The sequence below is a fragment of the Miscanthus floridulus genome, chromosome 7 (genome assembly GCF_019320115.1).
Source record: "Miscanthus floridulus cultivar M001 chromosome 7, ASM1932011v1, whole genome shotgun sequence".
In the NCBI taxonomy this organism is placed as follows: Eukaryota; Viridiplantae; Streptophyta; class Magnoliopsida; order Poales; family Poaceae; genus Miscanthus; species Miscanthus floridulus.
This window is the reverse complement of record NC_089586.1, coordinates 94,420,960-94,430,672: the sequence shown is the minus strand read 5'-3', so window position 1 is coordinate 94,430,672 and position 9,713 is coordinate 94,420,960.

Below are 9,713 nucleotides of genomic sequence, written 5' to 3'. Positions count from 1 at the left end.
AATCTTTGGCATTTTCTCTTTCCAGCGGCGACTCCGACGAACAACTGCACGACCTCAACCAACAAGAACTTTTCTCCAGCGTCAACCTCGAGTCTCCAGCTCGTGCCCCCATCTACCTTAAGATAATGGCAATCAACTTCGACGTCCCTGCGGTTCGTTCCACTTCCGTTACTTTTTACCTCGATTCCTCTGGTCTTTGCGAGTTCATACAGTTGGTAATTTTTTCTCTTTTTCTTTGTTCTTCGGATCCTCTAAACTTAGGAACTTCGCAACAAATTAGCTATTCCAACCGATCAGCCGCATTTCCAATGCCTAGGACCAATGGGCAACCTAGATCCAACTGATCTGATTAATGCAGAGGTTAACAGAATCCCTTTTAGAGCCCAAAATTTCTCTCTGAATTTATGGAAAGATACATTCTGATCTTGGCCCAACACCACCAAAGGGTGGAAAGATTGGTACTTGAGGGTCAACAGGTCGATGCAAGTACACTGGGCAGAACGGAAGCTAGACCAATGCATTAGGCTATCCATTGCCGATATGCAAAAGAACGAGTCAATGATGATTGCAGCTGCTTATTTCTGGTCAGACACAACAAACACTTTTATGTTTGGACATGGCCCAGCTACTCCCACACTTGCTGATGTCTACATGCTTACTGGCTTGGACATTTCAACTGCCGATGAAGGCTCCATCTATGGCAGAAAAACTGAATATAGGGTGAATACCCGCAACATCGGCGGTTGGACGGGATATATTCAAGAATGCCAGAGGACCGGGACAGTTAACCAGAGGGAACATGCCACATTCTTGAATATGTGGTTAGAAAAATTTATCTTCTGTGGTCGATCAGTAGGACCAACCAACGCCTTCCTCCCCGCGGCTGAACTCTTGGCCAATGGTGTAAGGTTCCCTCTTGGCCGATACCTTCTGAGCTCCACTTATCATCTTCTTCATCAAGTGTCTCAGAAACTTTTGCTTGGCGAACCTATCGGCAACTTAGGAGGCCCGTGGTGGTTTATCAACATGTGGCTGAATGCCCATATGCACAAATGTTTGCAATGGGACTTCTTTGCCCAACAATTCCCATGAGAAATTGCTGAAGACCACGTGCTTGGGGATGAGGAATCGGCAACACGCTCACCCCTCAATTTTGGTGAAGCCGTAATTGTCCTCCCTAGAACAGAGGCCAATGAAGACCAGATCGGCAGATTCTTCCAAAACTTCTACAATGGTCTTTCTCGTGATCATAGGGCCTGGGTACCTTATATTGACGAAGAAAACAGATTCCCCCTTCTTTTCAACTTTGCCAATGACACTCTGAATTAGGATAATGAACTCATGACGGCCATCATTACTCCTAGGGCAATCCTAGTGAACACATTCGGTAGCGAGAAAAACACCAATATCACGTATGAATTTTACAATCCATTGGCAGTATCCCGTCAATTGACTTTTGGGCAACTGCCAATCAAACTTTGTTTTGCCGATGTGATCAAACCCAGAGAAACAATCACCTGCGGAACAGATTGGAGCAGGGTAGTGCGACTCTCCCCCGATGCCGATACTACAGATGTCGATCTATCCATCTGGACGCCAGCATCTTTCATCACCGAAACATATAAGCAATGGTGGCGAGAGTGGAGGGAACAACTGTTTGCAACATCTGCCCACACATATCGGCACATGATCGACCCTGAATACGCCATTCCCGATGACACAGTAAGTTTCTTTTAACTCCCTTCTGCTTTTTCCTTTCATATATCGGTAACTAACTTTCTCGTGACAGGTTAACAACCCAGCACCATCTATGAGCAAAAGTGGGAAACCCTTCGATCTTCGGCCTGTTTCCCCGATATCACCGATCGGCTACAACGCCCCCACCTTAGCTGCTTTGATTCACCAGAAGACCCATGCCAAGACCATCACCTCCAAGTCCAAATTGGCTACAACTAGGGCCACTCCATTGGCTGCTGCTACAACCCTGATCAAGGCATTCAAGGTAACAACCCTGTTTATTTCTACTCATGCCGATCACAAACTGTATTAATATTAATCATCAGGGTGTAAGAGCCGCTGCTGGATCGTCATCGGCAATTCCTCCGACATCAAGCACCACTACCTCTGACAAACCTTCAGAGGTATTCCTTTGATTTTACATTTTATCTGTTAAATATCATACCTTACACTTGTTTTGCAGCAACAAATGGGTACATCGGCAAGCGTACCAGATGTTCAAGCTCCACAACCAACAAGTGCCGATGGCCCCTAGCCAACCATTGCTGAGGCCCAAGCAAAGCACAAAGCCTTAACAGATGCCGAGGCACAGCCAAAACGACAGAAGTCCATGCCAATCCCCACACCTGCCCCAACGTCTGCAAGCCGGCCAGAATCAATCGATGCAACTGAGCAAGCAGTTAATCCTCCTGTACAGGACATACCATCGGTCATCATACCCCAAGGGCCAACCACCGATGAGGCCACAGAGGATATCCCATCGGCAAGCTCAGCCGATCCTCCACACGGCATACTCCAGGCTGCTTCTTCCAACCAAGTACAGGAAATTGCCTTGAAACAGGTAAGCCGATTGACCTAGTCGAGTTATAATATTCATACTTATCCTTAACTGTCCTCATTTTCTTTTTCTCAGGAACAAGACTCCCCAAACAGCCTATTTTCCTTTGCCATTGACGTTTCTGATGATGATGGAGAGGAAGCAAGTTCTTCCCTTGCACTGGGAACAATATCGGCAGAAATTAAGTCCAAGTTGGAAGCTCTCCTAGACTTGTTACAGCAGGATACCGCTCAACTGGTAGATGACTCGGACCCCGCAAAGGCAATTTTCAAAACAATCCATGGCCAGGTCCCTACCGATGTTGAAGAAGCACTCTTCCCAGCAGCCCATTTAGAAAGCCGCCAACTGCAATATCAACGGGCTGCTCAACGCATTGCCGATAGAGCAGCTCAGGCTCAACTCAAAGAAGAGATGCTACAACTGAAACAAATTGCCGATGAGAAGCACAAGGGCATCGGCAACTTGCAGACTTCAGGCGCTGAACTTAAGCAGAAAATATTAGATTTATCGGCAAAGAAGATGGCTCTATTGGCTGAATTGAAAGAAGTCGAGGCAGCCTTAACTCATGCCCAACAAGAAGAAAGCCAGCTACCCAATGCCATCAAGGCCCTTCAGCAAGAAAGAGACATCCAGGCTCGCAAAGCCTTGGCCATGAAGAAAAAACTCAAGCCTGTGGAGGGTGCTGCCGATGAAGATATCAAAGAAATGAAGGAAGCCGACCAGATTCGCCTGCGTGCGATATTGGCTATCCAATCCTTGTTAAACTTGTAAATCTTGTCTATTGCATTGGCACTTTATGAGACATTGACATCCTTGTATAATTTTAGCCGATAGGACTGTTATCGGCACTTATACTTTTATGCATCCATCTAGATGCTAGGGTAATATTTCTTTAAATATTTTCCATTTAATGCTCTGGGAAACACAACCCCTTCGAGGGTTTCTAGAATATATGTGTTACCAGGAACAGACTGATTTATCCGATATGGACCTTCCCAATTAGGAGACCACTTTCCAAACTTTGAACTTTTAGTCCCAATCGGTAAAATCAATTTCCAGACCAGATCTCCATCGGCAAACTCCTTTACCTTCACCTTCTTGTCATACCATCTGGCTACTCTTTTCTTATTTTCTTCGATGCTAACTAAAGCCCTTAACCGATGACCCGCCACATCTTCCAACTCATCCTTCATAAGAGTATCATAATCATTGGCTGTCAGCTGATTTTGAGAACGTATTCGCCTAGAGCCAGTTTTAATTTCCCAAGGCAATACTGCATCGTGTCCATATACCAACTGATAAGGCGTTACTTTGGTTGCACCATGACATGACATCCGATATGACCACAAGGCTTCATTTAATACTGTATGCCATCTCTTAGGATTTTCTTTAATTTTGCGCTTAATGAGTTTGATGATCCCTTTGTTAGAAGCCTCAGCCTGACCATTAGCTTGAGCATAATATGGAGAAGAATTTAAAACTTTAATTCCCATACCTACAGCAAACTCATCAAATTCTCCCGATGTAAACATAGTACCCTGATCGGTAGTGATAGTTTGAGGAATACCAAATCGGTAAACAATATGCTCTTTCACAAAATCGATCATATTAGCCGATGTCACCTTTTTTAAAGGAATTGCCTCAACCCATTTTGTGAAATAATCAGTAGCAACCAGAATAAATTTATGTCCTTTGCTCGATGGCGGATAAATCTGACCGATGAGATCGATAGCCCATCCCCAGAACGGCCAAGGTTTAATTATAGGGTTCATAGCCGATGCAGGCGCTCTTTGAATATTACCAAACTTTTGACACCCCTGACATCCTTTAAAATATTTAAAACAATCTTCAAGAATAGTCGGCCAATAGTATCCATTCCTTCTGATCATCCACTTCATGTTGAAAGCCGATTGATGCGCTCCACACACTCCTTCATGAATTTCACCCATCAAGCTTTTTGATTCATCACTGCTAACACATCTGAGTAAAACTCCATCTATAGTTCGATAATATAATTCATCATCGAGGAGCACATACTTGGTAGCTTGGAACCTTATACGTCTTTCAACCTTTTTATATGGATCCTTTAAATAATCGACAATCTCCTTTCTCCAGTCATCGGTATCGACTGCCGATGTTAGCACTTCCTGAATAGGCTGATACCCTGAAGCATGCTGAGCTAGTCGATTAGCCTCTTCATTATGCAATCGAGAAATATGTTCAAGACGAAAATCTCTAAATCCTTTCAACAATTGCAAACATCTTTCATAATACGAAATTAAAACTTCACTTCGGCATTCATAAATCCCAGCCAATTGATTTATAACTAGCATAGAATCACCAAAGATTTCAACAGCATCGGCACGAATCTCCTTCAGCAATTCTAACCCTTTTATCAAGGCTTGGTATTCAGCCTGATTGTTTGTCGATGTAGCAACAATCGGCAATGAAAACTCATACTTCCTTCCTTGAGGTGAAATCAACACAATGCCGATACCTGCTCCTTCACCACATGTGGACCCATCGAAGAAAAGTGTCCAAGGAGCAACCTCCAGAGAGTCCACTGTATTACAATGCTGAGTGACAAAATCAGCCATAACCTGCCCCTTAACTGCCTTGGTCGATTCGTAACGTAGTTCAAATTCTGATAATGCTAAAATCCACTTGCCGATTCTACCACTTAATATCGGCATTGACAGCATATACTTGACTACGTCGTCTTTGCATATAACCGTACATTCGGCAGATAACAAATAATGTCTTAATTTGACACAAGAAAAGTATAAACACAGACATAATTTTTCGATGGCCGAATACCTTGTCTCAGCATCCACTAATCTTCTGCTCAAATAATAAATAATACGTTCTTTCCCTTCAAATTCTTGAATAAGAGCTGAACCGATAACGGTATCATCAGTTGACAAATACAACCTGAAAGGTTTCCCGTGTTGAGGTGGAACTAGCACTGGAGGATTTGTTAAATATTTCTTAATTTCATCTAGGGCTAACTGCTGCTCAGCTCCCCATACAAATTCCTGATCGGCTTTCAATTTAAGTAATGGACTGAAAGCCTTGATCTTACCCGACAGATTAGATATGAATCTTCTAATGAAATTAATCTTACCGATCAAAGATTGCAATTCAGTTTTATTGGCAGGAGCAACCACCTTGTTAATTGCATCAATAGACTTCCTACTGATTTTGATGCCCCGCTGATGCACCATAAAACCCAAGAATTGACCTGCCGATACACCAAATGCACATTTATTAGGATTCATCTTCAATCCATGCTTTCTTGTGCACTCTAGTATCTTTCATAGATCGGCTAGATGTTTCATGATATCTCCAGACTTAATCACTACATCATCAATGTAGATCTCCACCAATGTGCCGATGTATTTATGAAAAATAAAGTTCATAGCTCTTTGATAAGTAGCACCGGCATTTTTCAAACCAAACGTCATGACTATCCACTCAAACAACCCTACATGACCTGGACATCTGAAAGCAGTCTTGGGAATATCTTCTTCAGCCATGAATATTTGATTGTAACCTGCATTACCATCCATGAAGCTGATAATTTGATGTCCAGCTGCAGCATCAATCAACAAATCAGCAATCGGCATTGGATAGCCATCCATCGGTGTGGCTTTGTTGAGATTCCTGAAATCAATACAAACACGAAGTTTTCCATTTTTCTTATAAATAGGAACCACATTAGAGATCCACTCTGCATATCGACACTGCCGAATAAACTTTGCCTCAATTAATTTAGTTATTTTGGCCTTAATGTCAGGAAGTATATTAGGGTTGCATCGGCGCGCTGGCTGCTGATGTGGCCGAAATCCAGATTTGATAGGTAACCGATGTTCAACTATCGATCGGTCTAATCCTGGCATCTCAGTATAATCCCAAGCAAAACAATCTTTATACTCTTTTAACAAATCAGTCATTTGCTGCTTATACTTGGAATCTAACTTAGCACTAATAAAAGTGGGTCTTGGCCTATCGCCATCACCAATATCTACTTCTACTAAATCATCTACCGATGTGAACCCTTGACCTAATTTTCCATCATCGGCAAACCTATCCATTAAAACTCTTCTTCAGAACCGACTGCTTGGATCGGTGGAATTTCATAATCAGCAACTCTAAGGAACTCTTTTTTCCCAAACTTCTTCTGATATGCATTTAGTTCGCTCATAAGTATCTGATTCTGCCGATGCGATGATATAAGAAGAATCACCAGGGACACACTCAATCTTATCCCCAATCCACTGTACGAGGCATTGATGCATTGTAGAAGGAACACAACAATTAGCATGAATCCAATCCCTCCCTAGAAGCAGATTATATGCACCCTTGCCATTAATAACAAAGAACGTCGTCGGTAAGCTTTTGCTGCCGATGGTCAATTCAACGCCTACTGCCCCTTTAGCCGGTGACACATTGCCTTCAAAATCCTTCAGCATCATATCGGTTTTGGTGAAGTCTTGATCTCCCTTACCAAGTTTCCGATACATCACATAAGGCATAATATTAATCGCAGCCCCTCCGTCGATAAGTATCTTAGATACAGGCTGCCCATCAACTCTGCCTTTCACAAACAAAGCCTTAAGATGATGTCTCTCGTCATCGGTAGGTTTCTCAAAAACAGCCATCATTGGATCTAGTGTCAACTGAGCTACTTGATCAGAGAGAACAACTTCTTCCTCATTATCAGATAGTGCCAAAAACTCCATCGGCAACATGAATACCATATTAACATCTGCCGATGGACCCTTATTTTTGTATTTTACCTGCCATTGCTGATGACCAGACCTCTCATTGGAGGAATTTTCCTCTCGGTATAAATCCTCCTGATGCTCACGTTGCATCCTCCTTTTCTGTGTCTTTGTCAGACCCTCCGGGCACCATCGAGGAAACTTGGTTTTCCAAACCGGCTGATAACAGGTCCCAGTTGATTCTACACGGCGTATATTAGGGTCCCTGTAGAATATCTCTTCATCGGGAACTCTTGCGTTTGCCATCTCCTCAAGCTCCTCTTGATTCCTTGGAAAATATCCAGCGCGTTTACCAAGCCTCTCATGTACACTAAGTCTGCCCCCAGCCAATCATGCACTGATGCTCTGCCTCTGATCGGCTCATTGATAAATAAACCCTGATTGCCAGGTTGAAACCTCCTTTCTGACCGATTGACCCCATAATAACCATTGCACTCAGGGCAATTTTCAACAGTTGGCAATTTAATACCTTCTTCCCAGCAATGGATGAAAAATGGGCACCTCCAATGATCTTTATGCCGATACCATTCTTCCCGACGTCTCTCTTCTTGCTGTTGTCGATATCGGTCCTTACGCTGACGCCAACCCTCCTGCTGCCTTCGATGGGTAATCACAATGCCAGGTCGAGGAGGGTTTTTGGAACTACTGCTTTCTCCCAGCAAACCCTTACTTTTTGCATCATCGGTAGTTATCCGATGTTGGGGATCCACTGATGCATTTTTCTCAGCAGCCTCTGACGTCAATACCTTAGTCTTCCCTTTGGCTTCCAACATATTTGCTGGAAAAGGGTGTTGATCAATTTTCATCGGCTTCTGGGCCTTGGAAGTACCAAACTTAATTCTTCCAGATTCAATAGCCGATTGTAACTGTTGCCTGAACACCTTGCACTCATTTGTACTGTGTGAAGTTGCATTGTGCCATTTGCAGTACAAGATCTTCTTCAACTCTTCTGCCGATGGGATCACATGATTAGGTGACAACTTAATTTGGCCCTCTTGAAGCAGAAGATCAAATATCTTGTCGGCCTTGGTGATATCAAAGGTACACTTTTCTGGCTCTTTCTGACCAAAGGGACAAGATATCAGCTTTTTATTCTTAACCCACTCAGCTAAGCCGATAACTGGTTCTTCATCAGAATCAGAATCTCCCACCTCTTCAACAAATGATACTTTTTTACTCCAATTCTTTTTAGGTTCAAAAACCCTAGTATCTTGATCAGAGGTCCTTTGCACAAGATGACTGAGGCTTTCAAACTCTTGAGAAGCATATCTGTCTTTAAGATGTGGCAATAACCCTTGGAAAGCCAGATCGGCAAGCTGCCGATCATCCAGCACCAGGTTGTAGCACTTATTTTTTACATCTCGTAGCCTTTGCACAAAGCTTTCTACCGATTCATCATTACGCTGTCTCAATTTTACTAAATCGGTAAGCTTCTTTTCATGGATTCCAGCAAAGAAATACTTATGAAATTGTTTTTCTAGATCAGCCCAAGTAATAATAGAATTTGGTGGTAATGAAATGAACCATGTAAATGCCGATCCAGACAAAGATGATGAAAATAATCGAACTCTTAATTCATCTCTGCTAGCTGCCTCTCCACATTGAATAATGAAGCGATTGACGTGTTCCATTGTTGATGTATCATCTTGCCCAGATAATTTAGTGAAATCTGGTACCTTGTACCGATTTGGGAGAGGAATTAAATCATATGCAGGAGGGTATGGAGTCCGATAAGAATAAGTATTGACCTTGGGCTTTATCCCAAACTGATCCTTCATAATTTCTGCTATCTTATCAGCCCAAAAAGCATCAGCCTCCTGCTGACGAACTGGCTGAATTTCTACATGAGGTACCTGCTGATATCCCTCCACATATCTTTGTGGCCCACGATCTCCAGCAATCGGCACATTTGCCGTTACTTGTGGTCCATTAACCTGCTGGAAAGGATTCATCGGCTGAGCTGCCGATGCTTGATTCTGGAAACCAGCTTGCATATGACCTTGTTGAATCCCTGCAACCTGCTGATTTTGCTGAACTGTATGTTGAACAGGTAACTGTCCTGACCAACCATTATTAGAACTCATCGGTACAAAACTTACCGATGACTGGTAATTTGCTGACGTTGTTGGATAATTATAACCAGCTTGAGGCATGAACTGAACCCCAGTTTGACTCATAGCAGGGGCTTTCTGCTGCATCGGCAGTAAGCTTGCCGATGGACTTGAATTGGGTGTTTGAACCAAAGGCATCTGGAAACCTACTGGAGTTGGTTGCACAGTAGTTGCTGTGGCATATTGAGGCACTTGAGCCATCGGTGAAATAGCCGATGGTATAGGAGCTTTTCCTACTGCATC